At 45.3% G+C, this 18,643-nt stretch overlaps 1 long non-coding RNA gene across 1 annotated transcript; it reads right to left on the bottom strand.

Annotated features, from left to right (window-relative positions):
• Positions 1-1,022: 1,022 nt before the first annotated feature.
• Positions 1,023-2,765, bottom strand: LOC138473656 (uncharacterized). Its single transcript, XR_011268832.1, has 3 exons — positions 2,201-2,765; positions 2,006-2,087; positions 1,023-1,616 (listed from the first exon to the last, which is right to left on the bottom strand). It is a non-coding gene; the product is annotated as an uncharacterized lncRNA (long non-coding RNA).
• Positions 2,766-18,643: the final 15,878 nt, after the last annotated feature.

Genomic DNA, 18,643 nt, shown 5'->3' with positions numbered 1-18,643 from the left:
ATGGGATAGGGTCCTATGATGGAGGGGGAAGCAGCCCCTCTCATATAGTCCCTCATACCAATTACTTACAACTCCCCATGTACAGACTGGAACTGACCTCATAAATGCATCCTATAGAGAACAGGGAGAAATGAGGCAGGTGGACTCGTCTATACCTAGCCAGTCCAATCAGGAAGGCCATTCCTTATCTGACATTGATGGATATTCACCTTTACCAAACAGAAGGGAAGGCGGCCACACCAGTGTGTCATAGCTGGTCAAAGATAGCCTAATGAGTATGTCTGACCATGAAAACACAAATTATGAGGAAATCAGAGAGTTAGATTTACAGAAAATGGTCTTGCAAAGAGATCAACTGGCCTGCTTAGCTGAAAGAAAAAGGTAAAAGCTTCAGCCTAGGAAGGTCATTTTAAAATCATCCACACAATCAGGTTAACGGTTGAATTCCCCCAGACTACCTAGAAGGGGGATAGTACACATTGGCAAAAGTCTGAAGAAGACACTGGGTATTATCCTGTGCCAATAGGTGACCACAGGAAAAGTGACACTGAAAGCTCACAGCGGCACAGGCGAAACAAGGAGTCCAGGTACCATGATTTTGGAAGGCAGTCCCAATCTCACTGGGATAAGGAGCGCCTAGAAGACAGGGACTGGAGTTCTAACAACAGCACTGATTCTGAAGGAGAATGGACTGAGGTTCAGAGGCACAGAAGAAATACAAAAAGGAGAAAAGGTTTTGTGAAGGGCCCTATTAAACAGATTAAAGCCATAACTTTAGGGTAGGAGCACTTGTAATTGTACAAATAAATTATGTCCATGTTGCAGCTATATATATCTCGTACCGTCCTTCATACGAGAAGGAAACAGGAAGAAGGCAGTATTGCAAACAGGAACAAGACCTTCACATGGCACAACAGGCGCAATCTTGGTAGAGGAAAGTAAAGCTCCATTAATCCTTCTCCATCTGTTCCAAACGGAGCGTTGTCGAAAACAAGATATGACACATAGACTTAGGGCCACAATTGCGTTTATTTGTAAGTGTTATCCTAATGGGGACTAAAAATGTACTCATACAGTGGCATGAGATATTAACAATCTTATCACACTAATTCAGAGCATGTTCAAGCGACACCCTTGTGTTAGAGGGCTCCTATTTCGTCTCTCTCATCTATTAAACATGTTGAGGTGAGGTGCCATAGCCAGCAAAAGGGAGGGTTACTGGTGCACACCAATTATTCACGAAAATTCGTAGGTTACAAAGTCAATATTAATTGTATAGGACTTTTAAGGTGCGGGGGAGGAAAAATGGTCCTGGCACGGAACCAATATTATACGAAAAGGAAGTGAGGATCCAAGATTGGAACCCTCCCGTCCCCTGCACACTATACTATACTGTCAACAGACAATGAAAGATTTTCTTTCATAATATAGGGATAGTAGTACTCAAATATAGTTGATATTTGCACATTAAATATTTTTCAAACCACTTTCTGAGTAAAACAAATGGCAATATTTAATCAATATACAATTTCATCAACAACATTCTCCAGGTGTCCAATATATACAGCTGACGCGTTTCAAGGTTGTTCCCTCTTCTTCTTGAGCCTAATTGGACTCTGAAAACAATATCACATAAAAGGATTACATACATTTTTTTGTCAATGTTTACCAATGTTCGATATAGACATGTTGAGATGTCAGACAATCGTGTATAACATAGGTTGAATCAATAAAATGTACAACAAAATTATGCTCCCCAAATGTATATAGTTAATGACCATTAGGGTGTGGATCAACTTCCCATGAGGACTGGTTTAGCGAGTGTCATCTGTAAGTATACAGCTCACTATGGTGAGACCGCCAGTATTCTCTTGGATCTAATGATTCTGTTGACCCCAAGGGTCTAACCATTATCTTCGTCATATTTAAGTGTCACATTCTGTATACGGATGTGGCTCTTCCATTAATCCTATTTGGCTGACCCAAAGTGTATAGAAAAGGGTACCTCTCCTGCAGATCTGGGTGATCCTCTTTTCCTGAATAGTTGTTAAGATATTATAAATTGAATCGACGGTGTACCTCGCCACCTACAAGGTAAAGCACAAGAAGCCAGCCTGCCATCTTCAACCTCTCTGATGTAAATAAAAATCACAGTTTTTAAGAAAAAATGTAAAACTCAATACTCAATTACTATACTCACAGCAAGCGTGGTGCTCTAGTTAAACTTGTAGGGCTTGCAGAAATTCCTTCAAATGTCCAGCCATGAGTCCTGGGCCAAATGTTGTCACAGTGTATGTTCTTGAATGTTGATATATTTACACAACGGCTACCAGCCACTATAAAGTAACAATGTTCTATCAGGACTAGATTCCAAAATCTCAGGATATGCCAATTATCACAACATAATTAGTCAACAGAGAAAAGAGCCACTATGGATAGTGGAATCTCCCGTCGCTTGACTCTTTCTTTCTAAAAACAAACCGAAGTCTATGGAAATACAGCGTGTTTGTAGCTTTGTGTAAACGTGCAGTAAAGCGTGCGTTCAAACTGCAAAAAATGTCAGAGAAAACTGTATTCACAAACTCGTCCGTGCGGACATGTCTATTAGTCATCCACCTCATCTTCCATGGAAGGAATCCTAACTGTGGACAGGTGGGCTCCAGTATCCCCCTAAGTTGCGCTCCGATGCACACGTCGGTTACCACAGTGATGGCTGCCAACGCTGAAATGGAGAATGTGCTCTCCTGTGTACGTATATAGATTTGCTAGTGATGACTTTCAATACTGACAAACTCTATTGTCCATTGTGTTATACGGCATCCATCTTGGAATGGACCCCGTCTACACAAAGACAATGGATGAGTCTTGTTTAATACTCACACAGGTGTGCTATAAATAAGCCATAAAGCGAACAACCCCATTTATTCAAGTTCTAACGTTCACCAGTGAATTATGAGTGCTGTCGATCCACCTCCCTATTGGTCCATCCTATTTACAGTGAATTCGATTGGTACAGTGCATACCTACGTTCTTTACACATAATTGCATGTAGATAACATGATGAGTGTTACCAAATACATAAGCAAAAAAAAATACAGCCACTAACAGCAGCAGATGTGGCTACTCCACTCACAACCAATATTCAATTGCATATATTAAATCACCAAATGGCACTGCATGTTAAATAAGAGTCCCATGATATATGTCACGTGAAAGGATCAATCAAATAAAGAATGGGGGTCTTTAATCTTGTGATGGAAATCCACATAAGTTAGATGCAATGATTATTTTCTGGTAACATAGATCGGTGTCTGTGGAGCTGTGTTTATTCACACTAATGAATATCACTGTTTTCAGTAGGTTACAGCTGTAAACTCACCCTTAACTATTGATACAGATTTCCAGTAACAGTTACTGTTATTGTGTCTATGCAGTACCATAAATCCTTTCAGAGCAAGAGACCAGTATTGTTTATATAAGTCTCTGATTAGCACCTGGAGAACGTCCTTCACAGTTGTCACAGGCATCTTAAAGGTACAGATTATGTGTCCATTATGGGGATCCTCTATGAGATATCCCTTCTGGCAAAGCCTTCCTGTTTACAACCAACGTGTTTTTTTTCACATCACATCAATGTAAAACAAATAACAACTTCATCTCATCACTTAATTCATTCAACTATACATAAAGCAAAATATCTCACATGACAGTCATCAGATGAAACAGTAGAGTGAGAACTCATCATTAAGACCCCTATGGTATAGTGTATCGAGTTGGTGAATCCAATACTTTTCTCTTCGTGATAAGAGGGACTGATAGTCTCCTCCTCTCTGAGGACGTTTCACCACCTCTATTACTTGAAATTTAAGTTGGGCTATCATGTGGCGATTCTCCACAAAGCGTCTTGCTAGCGTGATCTCATACTCTTGCCTCTGATATTCGATTTATGCTCCGTCCATCTGTCTTTTACGGGTCTTGTAGACTGTCCTACATACATTTTCCCACAGGGGCATTTAATAGAGTAAATGACCCCTGGAGTGAGGCAGGTTGCAAAATCTCTCAATTTAATTTTTTTTCCCGTGTGGGGATGAGAGATTCTCTCCTTTAACCACATTATTACAGTGTGTGCAGCTTAAGCACGGGAAAGTCCCCTTCCTGCTAGTTTTCAAAAGCAATTGTTTCTAAGCAGTGTCTCTCTCAGGTTACGCCCTCTTTTAAAAGCCATCATTGGCACCTTTGGGAACAGCTTCTGCGGTATGGGATCATTTTAAAGTATTCCCCAGTGTTTTCTGATATACGGCATCTACAGGCTTGTACAATGCTTTCCAAGCTTGATGGAGATGGAATATGTCAAGATCCATATTGGCTTGCGGATTGAAGTAATCCGCCAGTGTGCACTTCGTGGCATCATACAAGTTGTCCAACAGCATGAGTGTTTTGAAGATTACACGCACGGTGAATCATGCATAAAATAACGCGTAGGGCTTATTTGCCTCATAATCCGTCTAGTTGATGGTGGCAAAAAAACATTTCCAGGCGTTTGACCCACAGTGACCATGTATAATGGCTGGTGTTCTCGTCCCTGCTATGGATGCTGCAAGTGGAGAGGGGTGCTGCATCATCTCTGTCATCCTCCACCCCTCCTTCGTTTGTCAGCTGTTGTATGCTATCATCTATACACCATCGTCTGCAGATGAGGGCTCTAAGAAGCGCAAAGTGTAGCATCTACTGCCGCAAAAAAGGAGAGAGATATGATTCATAATGTTCACCATGGTTTTCCCACCTGGTCGCAGAGATGAGTTCTCATCACCTCATGTACGAGTGCATGCGTGCGTATCAGTGTGCAAGCCTGAACGTCTAATGCACGGTACTATCACACGTCATAACTCCTGTTAACATCACAACTATGCCACTATTGTGGTTTGAAAGAAAAGCATTTTGATGCATAAGGCTTATTGTGTGTTGAAACATATAGGATTAACCATAGGTGTTTCATTCCAATTATTTCTTGATGATTACCATTGTACCCCTTTGATCCCCTTGAAACGCAGTTAATGCGACTCAAGTGGAAAATGTGAAAACCTACAGCTAGTCACTTGCTAACACACAGGGAGAGACAGAGGAATAAAGCCATTAGTGATAGATCTAGAACAAGGACTAGACAATGCTCGATTGGTCACCAGTTTCATGTTCTGTACCTAAACTGGTGATGTCATCAGGTAGAGGATCCTAGCCTGATTTGCATATGGTCTGTCCCCTTTTGTAATGACTTGGCAGGCGAAGAACAATGGTCTAGATATCTTAATTCCAAACCTTCCAGTCCCAGTCATCACCTCTTTTGTTTTGCGCAAGTCGCCCCGAGTGGGACGGGTATGCAGAAACGTGGGTCCTGTGCCTGCTGGGCCTAGAGCCCCAAACTACTCCTCACTGATGAGGCCAACAAGGCGGAAACATGTTTGTGGATGTTTGTGGTCTCGTGCTGAAGGGATATGACCAAGCAGTTTGTGCTAGGCTGTCCTTTTCGGGGTGGGACCAAGCCAGATTTTTATATGGTCTTTCTCTTTTTGTAATGGCTTGGCAGGCGAAGAACAATGGTCTGGAGGGTTGCCCAGAGCAATGCCAAAGGTTAGGATTAATTCAAAACCTACCAGCCATCACCTCTTTTGTTTTGCATCAGGTAGTGAAAGAACACTTCCTGAAGGACTCTCAACAACAGGGGTCTGCAACCTTTGGCTCTCCAGATGTTTTGGACTAAAACTCCCATCATCCCCAACCAGCATAGCCAGATATCATGGGAATTGTAGTCCGGAACATCTGGAGTGCCAAAGGTTGCAGACCCCTGCTCTACAGGCACTGGGCAAAGGAGAGAAGAAAGAGGACGTACAGAGAGGAAACAGAGGGCCCCATGGGCAGAAAGCATCAATCCCGCCCATAGGAACATAGTGGGAGGAAGGTGCAGGAAAAATGCAGTGATGGATGGGGAAAACACAGAGAGGCACAGTGCTGGCCCGCAGTGATTGGATAGCAGCCTGAAAAAGAAATGGAGAAGGGAGAAGAGTTTAAGGACACAGGAAACTGGTGCAAGACCTAAGGTTCAGGCAGAGGTATGGGCCCACAGTGCAAAAAAGCCTCAAGCGGGGGTGTGATGGTGGGTGCAAAGGCTGAGTATAAGACATTTGCCACCATGGACAAGGAAGCAGCCCGGTCCGCCAATGGGCTGGTGAGGGTCTGATAGAGGAGAATAGAGGGATGAGAAAGGAGGTGCAAAAAAGAGCAGCAAAGTGATCAAAGATAATAGTGCAAAAGGGATGGCAGCAGTGAGAGAGACGTGGGAGGTAATGGAGCAGAGTGGGAGGTTGAAGAACAAGCTGGTATGAGTAAAGAGGACAGGTGTGAAAAGGACTGAGAGCTATCAAAAGAAGGGGAGTGGTCATCTATGGAGTCAGTGGAGCAAGAGGATGAAGGAAGAGGATGATGGGACAGGCTGGGGAACAGACAACACACGTACAAGGATGGAGGGAGGGAGCTGGGTGAGATCCACACACAGCAGAGAATGTCAGGGGTTGTAGGGATGGTGACCAAGATGTTGACAAAATAGCTAACAGGGGTCCAGTCACAGTGCAGACCAAGAACAGCAGGTACCAGATGTGTGAATAGAAGCAAAGAAGGTAGTGAGAGTGAAAGGGTAGAATGGTCCTGTCATGCAGAAGGGGTGGGAGAAAGGAGCAGAAATAAAACAAGGAGTGAATGGAAGGAGCAAAAAAGATGGTGGAGCTCGTGGGATCCATTCTTGAAGGACAAAGATGAAAAAGAAGGGTGTGGCAAGAAAGAGGAACAGCAGAAGAGTTGTTGGATGGCGGTACAGAGAACCGACGAGGATGTGAATAACATAGGGTTAGTGAAAGACAGGATTGACTGGGAAAGGGTAGAAGGAGACAAAGAAGGATATACAGGAGGGGAGGAAGGTGATGAGAAATAAGAAGGAAGATGAAGAAAAGAAGAACAAGGACAATATGGAGAAAGGAGAAGTAGAGCACAAAAGAAAGAAGATGGATATCAGGATGCCATATATGGGGTAGCTAAACAATTGAGGTCACATTTCACAATGGAAATAAAAGAAAGAATTTGGGAAAGGGAGTATCTAGATATATTTAAGCTTTTACTCAGGGAGGTGAGATGCAAAGACGGTTCGAAGGAATAGGCATGGGAGTTAGCTAGGAGTCCTGGAGTGCTGACGATAATTGAGAATTGGATGTCAGCCTTACTGATATATTGTAGCATATTGTGCAAGTGTTTATCGGAGTGTTGCACTTTTCAAGTACACAGATGTAATTACAATAGCACAGATTAAGCACTAATTATTTTGGGGTTTAGGGGGTTGCATGGCTATGATATGATGAATATTTCAGGTCACGGAAGGCAGATGATGAGGGAGACGCATTGGGGTAAATTGATGCAGAGTTATGGATGTGCCAGGCAGACATACAGCTAGTGTACCGCAGGTGCTATGCTTGACCTTTCAGGTGTCTCACATCCAGAGATTGATGGGGTTCAACAACAAGGTGGTTTTGGAAAGGGAGGAGCATGCGGGGCATACAACAAACCAGCCTATACCCATGCGGCTTGCAGATGCGCACACAAATGCACGAAATGCACTGGGTGGCATCTGCTCACACAGTGATGGGGGGATGGGGTAAAAGGGGTGGGAGAGGGTCATTAGGAATTGGGGGGTTTGGGGAAAAGCCACGTGCTCCAGTTAGAGTAGAAACATTGAAATAGTGGTTAGAATTTAACCGGACACAAAAGCAGCTGGTTGGTTATCAGAGGGGGTAGAAGACAGTTTCAGGATACCCTACAGGGGCCAGAGGTTTGGCTGGTGGAGGTAGAAAGAATTGAGACTGGCTTGTCCATTACACAGAATACCAAGAACACAATTGATAATATCTCCAATGGGCATTGTACCCAAGAAAGAAAAAGGGGACTTTAGAATGATACATCACCTGTCATGGGCAGAAGGGGTTTCCATGAATGTGTTGTGGCCACTCAAATGTAGACGATGCAATTAAATTGGGTAGAATGTGTTGGACTGGGGCACTAATGGCAACATGTGACATCAATCTTCATTTAGGTTGCTGCCAGTACACCTAGACATATTCCAGCTGTTAGCGATTACATTTAAAGGAAAAATATATGTAGCAAGGCACTGCCGATGGGATGCTCAGCCGCATGTGCACTCTAGGAGTGTTTCAGCACATGTGTGTAATGGGTTTTTAAGCCATGCAGGAGATCAAATCATAGAGTGCACTATGTAGAGGATTTTTCATGGCAGGCAGGAATGACATGTAACGTGCTTGGTTTCGGGCAGACTTCAAGAGGCTGGCTGAGGACCAGTGCCCCCCTGGCTCCAGACAAGACAGAAGGACCAGCGTCGGTACCGAGATTCGTGGGTATCGAACTAGCCATAGTAATAATGGAATCAAGGTTGCCCAAGGAAAAAATACTTAAGTTGAGAGATTGGATTACAGAAGTGGATTAAAAAAAGAAATGTGAAATGAGAAAAATAAAATAGCTGCTTGGACACCTGAATTTTGCATGTACCATAGTGGCCCCAGGAGCTAGCTTTCAGGGCCCGATTCTCATCTTGGCGCAGTGAGCGTGCAAAATAGCACGACTCACTGCGCCATTTCTTGACGCCCAGGCACCACTGCTATTCTCATGTGGGCCTGGGCGTCTTCGCTGTAATCCACCTGTTTCTAATGGAAACAGGCGGATTGCACAATCTCGGCAGCATTTTCGTTAAATAACGAGGGAATCTTTATTAACGAAAATGCTGCCCAGATGAAAACAAAAATGCACGTGGTTTTTGGGTGTGCAGATGCTGACAGGTGGGTCCTGCACTGCATTAGTTTATCTTTATTTGCATTAAAGTGCATACTGCCATCCATATGGATGGCAGTATGCACTCTTCTGGAAACAAAGATAAAAAAGTACAATGTTGGACCCACCTGTCACCATCTCCACACCCAAACAGCCGTGTGCTTCTTGTGGCACTCCTCTTGTACGACACCAATTTGGTTCCGTACTTCAGCGCCAATTTCAAGCGCTTACGAAATTGGAGGAGTGCCACAAGAATAACCATGCAAAGACAGAGTTAACGAGAGTGCGGGTTGCTAGGTCGGTTTCCAGCCCTTCCTAGCAACCGGCACCCATATTCCTAAAGTGGCGCAATCATTCCGACTTCGTAAGATTGCTCCACCATCAGAATAGGGTGTAATTACCAAAAATGTTGTTAGCCCTTTTTACGACATTTTCGGCAATTACCACCAACTTGAGAATTGGGCCCTCAGTTGGCAAATGGCCTTAGCTTTACGGGGCGCAAAAAGCCTGCACCACAGGATCATGGTGACAGCAGGGATAAAAAAGCACCTGGCAGTGTGGCAGTGTTTGTTAGAAGATTATAATGGGATTTCAATGTGGCTGGAGGATACGGCGATGCAATGGAATGTGGAGATGTTCTCCGGTGCGGCAGAGGCACAGGACTTTAGAATATACTGGGAAGGGAGGTGGTGGCATCCAAGCAGCCTGCAGAGTGTTTGGTGGAAAAGCATAGCACTGGACCGGTGGTGGTAGTACGAGAAAACAAAGGTATTGTTCAGAGTGGATAATGGGTCTCATTACAATACTGGCAGTAGCCGTGCCGGTACAACAGGCACAGCTGCCGCGGGTATGGTTTTTTTCCAGTGCCCAGGAATGGGCAATTACCGGGTCAATACGGCCCTGTCAGATCCAATAATTGCCCATTCGTGGCGGCTGGAAAAAAATGCTTCCCATTCCCATTCGAGCCCCATAAGGCTCAATGGGAATGGGGAGGCCGGTTGTGTCAGCACCATTCAGATTGGTGCCATTGCATCCGCCATGATCTGCTCGCGGGAGCCGGCACACCCGCCAGGTCAGACCTAGTGAGCGGGAAGGCACCCGCGAGCAGAACTCGTTGTTTGCTGGTCCGGTAACAACAGTACTTGTAAGCTTACCGGTACCGTTTTTACCAGAGCGGCAAACTTATAATGAGGCTCAATGAATGCATTGGGCCAGTGATCAAAAAGCCGTCCGCAAAGATGGCCGGGTATTAAGGTTACTCAGGAGTTTAGTGCTGCTCTGTCTAACATGGACATTTCTTTTTAAAAGCAAGGCATATACCAGGGGAAGACAACTGTATTGCTCGTTCACAGTGATTGAGATTCTGTGGGCTGGCTCCAACAGCAAACACATCACCAACAGCAGTACCAAAAGAGCTTTGGCAGCTAGGAAGAAACAAATTCTGGATTTCGTTGAAAGCTCATTGGGAGAATCCACGCGGGCATCTTACATATTGGCAGGGGAAGAATTTCAGGAAAGTGGGACAGGATGACAATGGGTGGGGGGAGAAAGATGGAATTGGAAAGAAGGGGTGATGTAGTTCAATTTATAATGAAAGGCAGAGGCATTGCTAGGAGTGGGGCTGAGGGGGTTATAGCCCCGGATCTTTTGGTTGTAGCCCCAGATAAAAGCTCAGGAGCTACAACAAAAAGGTTAGCTAGCCCCCAGTCCCGACGGTCTGGACATTGGCCTAGCCCCAGACCTAGCAACACCCCTGATGAAAGGCAATTTCAACTAAAGCTAGCGGGTATAGCGTTCTATGGAAAATGGTTTCTGGGATATCAGCCCACAGTGGGCGATATGGGCAGAAAGATGTTTGAAGGATGGGTCAGAAAAGGGGGAGCGAGTTTGGATCGTCAAAAGACCGTTTCAATATTTGTGCTGCAAAGATAGATGATGACAGCGATGAAGATACTCGAGTTGGGAGAGTTGTTTATTTAAGGCCGTCTTTTCCGTCTTGTTTTCTGCCTGCCTTTTGGGTTTTGCAATTCATGGGGGGGGGGGGGGGGTTGGAGCAGGGTAAGGGTGAATGACATAAGTGGGGAAGGGTGTACGGCTGTGGATTAAGAAGAGTAAAAACAGGCCAGAGATGCAGTCGGGTGCGGTTGAACTGAGCAAGTCTGGGATCCGAGAAATTTGCCCAGTGGTGGCACTGGGGAGTTTCGTAGGGAAAAAAAAAACAATAAGGGGGTGGGGGTGGCAAAGTTTTTTGTGCACAAGAATGGCCACATAGTAAAGGGGGGGCAGTGCTGGCAATATTGAAAAAAAGGGTGGTGTGGGCAGTGTTAGACTTGGCACAATTTGGTACCCACTCTTTTTAGATTGCCACAGCTTCAGAGGGGGCTTGCCTACGAATGGGGGAAAGCAGGATTAAGTCTCTGGGTAGGTGGAAGTCGCACAGGTTTCAGGGGTATATTAGAGGGCTTTCAAAAGGAGTGTAGAGAATAATGAGTTTACTGTGTCTTATTTTCCACCAATCTAGTGCCAAAAGTCCAGAAAGAAATTTGGATTTGTGGCATGCTATTGTTAAATGGGCCAGACAGCAGGTGGAGATGAGAACGTATGGAACGCAACTGGGGATAGCTTAGAGCAATGCAGAGCTGCTATGGTCGGGCTGGGAGGGATGCACAGGGGTCAGTTGCTGCCCGCGCTATTTGAACTTGGGGCCAAGAGGCAGTCGGCGAACCTGCTGATAATTCATTTGGGAGAGCATTACTTGGTACAATGGACTGGGCTCGAAATAATTAAGATGATGAAGAAAGAGTTGGGAAATATAAGAAGGTTGTGGATGGGAACCAGGACTGTGTGGGCACAGTTACTTCCAAGAAGAATTTGGGGGGTGGAGGGTGTGCAAGGAAGCCGGCAGCTATTGCTAAAGCTCTGAAGGAAATACATAGGGAAGTCTCTGAATTTTGCAGGGCTGCTGGTACAGGCAGAGTGGGACACTAAGAAAAAAGATTTAAAAATCCAGTATACTTTAAGACGGAGGACATTTGTCCTTTTTAGGGACAGCAACAGGGATGACATTTGGGGGTTGCAGCTGTGACCCTAGAGATCTCGCTTGCTACCCCTAAAAAACGAAAATATATATATTTAAATGTAAACGCCTGGGCTGTGGCCAGTGCCATGTGGCTCTTTATTCCTGGAGTGGCTGGCTTTCTTGTTCAGGCCTCTTAGAAAAAAAACAGGGGGTTCCAAAAGTGTAACACTTTCAGCAGTGGCCCCAAAGAATAGGAATAACCAATAATTTGTCTTTCTGGAATTCCATACAATAATTTCTAGATTAATCCAGAAATAAGGGGAAATGGGAAAACCATATTTTGGCCAGAATGGTTCTTGGGGGTGTGATGTGGATCGGGGACCTAAGATGTAATGACAAATGGCTGACCCTGAGTCAAGTCAGAGATAAGTTGGAAATTCAAATTGTACACAACGTGACTACCTACGGCTTAAAAAAGGCTAGTGGAAAAATTACGCCTAAGAAGGGAATAGATTTTGTAGCCCTTAATAGACAGGGAAAAACAGAGGGTGGTAGGCTTGTGAGTAAATACTATAAACTAATAGTGTCTAAATCTAAGGATAATGGATCTCTATTGGAAGAATGGACCAGACGATTGACCTGTGAAATGACACCGGAAAGATGGGAAAATATATGTAAGAATGGATGCTGGTCTCCAGTAAGTTTGAGTGAGAGATCTCGTCAGACTAAGCTCCTGAATGGGGTTTATTGGACTCCAGAGAGACTACACAAGAGAGGTCTATCTGATTTGAATGGGTGTTGGGGATGTGTTCTCAGATTGGGCACCTTGGCCCACATGCTTTGGGAGTGCGTGAGAGTAAATAATTTCTGGGGTAGACTCTGCATCATTTTTAACAATGTATTAGGGCTGACCTTGGATTAGGATTTTAATACATTCATTCTAGGGGATGATGAACTACTGGATGATCTAAACACTTCACAACGTAAATGGTTATTTAGAGGGGCCATGGTGGCCACAAAGGTTGATATTGAGAGGATGGAAATCGAGAGTACCACCAGAGGTTGATGTTTGGATGGATGAGATGATGAAACATGCTAATATGGAAATTATGATTTATGGTCATTTGCAGGAAGATATGGGGTAGTTTCCTGGATATGCATTAGTTCTGTGTCAATGGTCTGTAGTGGGGGCGGGGGGTAGAGGAATACCGTGGAAAATGTTTTTTAATTTAACTTTTATGTATTGTCTGGAATTTGAAAAATGTTAATAAAACAAAAAATACAATCATTGCTAACCTCATTAAAGGTTTATTTCAGGCACACATCAGGGGTGAGTCGCTGATTTAGTCTGTTCCTAAACGCTTCAACTCAGCATTTCATCCTTCTGAGATCAACAAATGAGTACCAACACAGGTTGGGTGATATTGTATGTATATTTGTTCTATATAAAGCTCTTAAGCGTAAGTGCTGTATAATAACACACCATTATCATTTGGCTGTGGACGTATGCTTGCATTCACAGTAATTTGGTAATATGGGCCTATACACACTGATATTAACAATACATATGGTGATCCATTCTTGTATGAAATGTGTATCACACTACAGTGATATCTTAACCATATTTTGCATAGTATACTCAGGAACAACACTGTGTGATGCTGCTTCCTGTTTGCAAGGAGTGGGGGAACGGTTGTGTTCGATCGCTTCCCGTGATGTCACTTTGGGGTGGGGTCAAATTACATCAATTCCTGTGATGTTGTCCAGGGTTGTGTGATGTCACTTCCGCTACCCCTGGCATTTTGGTGAAATGAGGTCCCTGGACAGTATGCCTGTTGTACTTTTTGGATGTGGTTTACAGCTTTATGAAAAAGGTGGGGACGAGGTTTGGGGGTGCAGTGAGACACTATTTATGGACGGTCGGGCTGTGTGTCAGGACAGAAAATAGAGAGAAATCTGGATTTTTTTTAAAACAATGTTGGAGTTTAGAAGGTTGCCAAATAGAATTTATGGGTTTAGTAAGACGAAGATAAAGAGCTAAAGAACCACCGTGCTTGGTCCTAGTGCAGAGGTCTGCAACCTTTGGCTCTCAAGATGTTTTGGACTACAAATCCCACCAGTCATAGCCAGTTTGGCCAACGGTGAGGGATTATTGGTGCTGTAGTCCAAAAGATCTGGAGATCCCCATCTAGTGAAAAGATAGCCAATCTGTGGAGAACACAAACAGGGAAGAAAACATGGAAAGAAGTACAAGAAAATAGTGGGTCTTAAAAGTAAAGAAGAGGGGGGGGTGATAAACAAGAATCTGAAGGGGATTAAGAGGACGTTTTATTATGTCATGTTGTAAAGCAGACCTATCGTGACTAAATAGCCTTTCATCAACAGAAATGGAGCCAGTGTCCGTTTTATTTTAACCAATCTCCCACAATGGAAGTAAGTATAAGCAGCGCTGGTCATTGGGCCGGCTCTCGCCGGATCCGAGATCCGGCACCAGATGTGTAGCCGGATCTCGGGATCTGGCCAGAGTCAGCCCCCAAACCCATGCTCTGCCTGGGTAACTTAAAAAAAAAACGCCCGCAACGGCCAGGAGTAGGGGGGGCGGAGCAGCTCCTTGCAGAGCTCGCAGTCTTATCTGCCCTGTACTGTTTTTGAGTGCTCGCACAGGGCAGATTAGATCTCGGAGTCCCCACCTTGGTGGGCTCGGGAGTCTAATCTGCCCGACGGTGCAAGCGGACTGTGCACACTGGCAGGGTCAGACTGGGACAAGAAATAGGCCCGGACACCCAAATAAAAGTGGCCCACCCCTCGCCTCAAACAAAGTGGCCCTCAAACCATCATCCGTGAATCGCGTCAATTCACGACTTTACAGAACATGCTACTTTTGGAGGGTTCAAGTTTATTGTATATTCATTCTATTGCGTCAAGCAGTGCTGCGCATGCAGTATTTGCACATTTCAAGCCCGTGCCAGTGGCGTTGCTGGGAGGGGCTGACGGGTCTATAGCCCCGTGCCAATGTTTGCGGTGCGACGCAGTGGGTGGGAGTGCTCAAGACAAAACGCTGTGCTTTGCAAGAACTAAACAAGTCAAAAAGGAGCAGAGCAAAGAGCGACAGGTCACACTGCATATTGAAAATGTTAAGGACTGTATCTCACCCACTTTCAATAGACGTCATAAATCAATCCCAGAATATTCAAATTTGAAAAGATGTTTTTTTGGTGATGACGAAAAAAAAAAACAGAGAATGTCAGATTATCGTTTTTTACAGTGCGTCTTCTATCATATCTGAGGCTTCATTGTAATGTCCGTAAACGTGCGTTACTCATTCCTACTAGACCCTGGATGGCTCAAACATTCAACCAACTAGTGGGATTAGAACCAAGATTGCTGCAGCAGGTGCTAAACCCACTGAACTAGCTCGCCGGCGTTGGTCTTTGTGACTTCCCTGATAGACAGGTACCTGCAGCTATTGGAATAATATAACGGCGATGAAGAGAAACAGAAGTGTCATTCTGCTGGGTGCCAGGGGAGGAGGGGCATGCTGTAGTCGGCTTCTCTCATTTGCAAGTCTAAATGCTTCCAATGAATGCGGCCCATATGCGCTAAGCGGTGATGAAACTTGCAAGTCTTGATCACAAGCTAGGGCACTCGTTGCGCGACATCCCTCGGCCAGGCTGCAACTGAGAAGGCCGCATTCTGGTAGAATTATGGATGCGCACCTTATTTTATGCGCACACTTAATTAACGCCCGATGTATGTGAGGGTATATATGGGGGGGCATGTATGTATGGGGGGCTTAATCGACCACATAAAGAGGGGATAGATGGCAAGAAAAAAACACACTTGTTGTATTCACCCTCTGGTGAAGTTTCACTGCACACTCCTTTCCACTGAAGTTGCTTTTGATATATGATATGTCATTTATAACGCGCCTATACACAAGTGTTTCAAGGCGCGTTTTTGAACTGTTATCCCATTTTTTGTTTCTTTTAATGTATTGGAGACTTCAATCAGCAAATGAAAAGCCGCTATACCAGCTAAGGACTAACTAACTGCACACAAGCGACCGTAGCCCTCCCAATAATGAAACCCCCCAATAACCATCATACCTCACCACCACAGACCAAATCCAAAATGCAGAAGCGACCGACAACCAGGAATGCCACAGAGGACCACAACACGGGAAAACATACACACGCAAACAAAAAAAATTAACTATAGAAACGTGATTCGGATTTTGGGCAACTTCGAGAGACCACCAGCAAGCGCTTTGGATAAATAAATACTATGCATGTTTTCTTATAAAAGTACGCTGGTGGCGCTGAAGCCCTCAGCTAACCACAGGCCCCACGCTTGCGCAAGTTGTGTGATCCTGGGCTATTCCCCCATAAAGCTTGCAAGCGCTTAATAAATAATGTCCATACAAGCTGCCATTTGAAAGAGACTAACCACAGCATTCTACACTACCTATGAAAGTAGCGGGCCTGATTTACAAACACATTTTCCAATGGGAAAAACCCTGTTGAACAAGCTTGGTAAATCATGTCTTCATGTGTGGTAGAGGTGTAGCCGGGGAGGCTTTGTAAAATCTATTTGTTTAATTGTCCTGCATCTTTGAGATCAGCGCTGCCTGGTGGATCTGGTTTTAAATGACCCGCCCATGCGGATCCCCGTCAATCTGAATATGAAAGCCGAGGCACATCCGCATGTCAATTATAAAAGACCTTGCCCGCCGGATGATCTGGATGCCAATGGGGCTCTCCCATGCCCAGGGTGGCAGTGGAGCCGTCTGCTTTCCCAGGCCTAGTGGCGAAGGGGAGGGGGGGGCGTCTGGGCTGTAGCCAAGGCAAGACTACAGGTGGAAGAAGGCAGGGCATGGAAACCATGGGAGTGGAGCTTCGCCGCGCAGGCAGGGTTGGGCACAACTCGTGACCCTCACAGACAAAGAGTCAGCCTTGCCCCAGGATCACCGTGGGCAGCCGATGGCACTATTTATGTAGTGCTTAATGATATATACCCTATCTTCAAAGCGCTATAATAACCGGTCTCGCTGTTATTAACCAGTTGCTATCACCCAATTTGACCAGCAGTTAACCCACTAAGATGTCTTTAGGGCTCACTTATTCTTTACCTTCATTCAAAATAAAAAAGAAGGCACAGCAGCAGAGCAAAGTTTGGAGGACAGTGAGGTAGATAGAAGTACTTAGCGAATGGTTCAGCTTCTGCTGCTGGCTGTCGGTGTCTGCCGCAGATTCTACCCATGCACGGCCTCCAGAACGAGGCATCACTGGAAAAGGGAGCCAAGGGGTATTGTTGCCAGCCACCGGTGGCCGCCCGCTCAGTGCCAAGGCGAGCTGGCCGTGGGGTCGCCTGAGGTCTGTGGCGGGAGATGGGAGCTCTGCTGGCTGTCAGGGAAAGGTGTAGAGCTCTGCGCCTCCGCGTGTTGTGGGACGCAGTGAGGAAGCCGCCTAGGGTTGACATTTTTATAACTTCTGATGATGATGTTGAAGCCCTCCTCCTCACTGGCTCTGTGTGCGTGTGTTTGTGTGCAGAAGGAGAGGGAGAGTATGCACTCGCACACAGGCCCTCCCTCCTTGCAGGTGTGAGCTGCCAGCCACTGTTGATATCAGAACTCAGAGCTTCAGAAGAGATTTTCCCTTGCCACTGCTGTATGTGATAAATCTCAGAGGTTGGTTGCAGTTTCTAGCCAACTTGGTGCCCAGGGCCATACACTAAAATGCCCCCTCCCCCTTCCTGGCACACGCAGCAGCAGACTGAGCGGAGTCGACAGACAGGCACCATGGGCCATGGCACCAACCTTAACTTTGCAAGTGAAGTGTTACTTTTTTACAAAACACTGGGAGTTCATCTGACGGCTGGTGCCATGGTGTCTCACGCCGACTCGCTGCCTGCGGGCCCTGCAGCCAGCCCTGAGTTGGCGTGAGGCACCATGGCGGACTAACAAACTGGCCCAGGTGTGGGCTTCAAACCGGCACTTTGCCCGCCTCCATGCAATTTCGGATCGGCCACCGACCGAAAGGCCGATGGGCCAATCCAATCCTGCACAGTCTCGGGTGCTTTAATTTTCATTGTGCACCCGTTTCTGTTGTCTCTCTGCTGTTTATTCTTAGTTGGTTATACTTATTTGTATAACCAACTAAGAACAAACACCAGAGAGACACACGGAGCCAGCACACATTCAAATCTGACCTCTAAAAAATGCAGCACAGCAGATACGTTATATATTATGTGATGTGCTGCATTTTTTTAGAGGCCAGATTTTAATGTGTGCTGGCTCCGGTGACCCTGTGTAATTTGTCTTGTTTTAGTTCGTGCAGGAGTAAAAGTGTGGTCTGAGTGATGCTGTGGCCAAATGTTATGAATCTGCATGCTGGCTGCCAGGGTTGGACTGGGGCATAAAATTGTCTCGTCTCCATGCAAAAGTGGCCCACAATTTCACATGGCCATTCATTCCTTTTGTGCCAGAATTTTTGATGTTGCTGTTTTTAACTATCATTTTGGACATTTCATTTGATCGGAGGTCAACTGCCAGCTCTGCCCTCTCTAAACCCCGCCTTCTCAGACAACGCGCCCCCACCCCCAAATTCCACCCCCACCAACTTTTTTCATTTCCACCACCGAGTATAAGTGATTTAGGTCAGTGTTTATGTGAAAATGTCAACGTTACCGTAGGGTCTGTTGGGAGCGGGGCTCTTACATTAATTTCTTTTATTTATCTTTTTTGTTATC

This window comes from Ambystoma mexicanum, chromosome 8 (genome assembly GCF_040938575.1).
Source record: "Ambystoma mexicanum isolate Mex_15411 chromosome 8, UKY_AmexF1_1, whole genome shotgun sequence".
NCBI lineage: Eukaryota > Metazoa > Chordata > Amphibia > Caudata > Ambystomatidae > Ambystoma > Ambystoma mexicanum.
The sequence above is the reverse complement of the archived record's forward strand: the minus strand, read 5'-3'. Positions and strand labels throughout refer to the sequence as shown.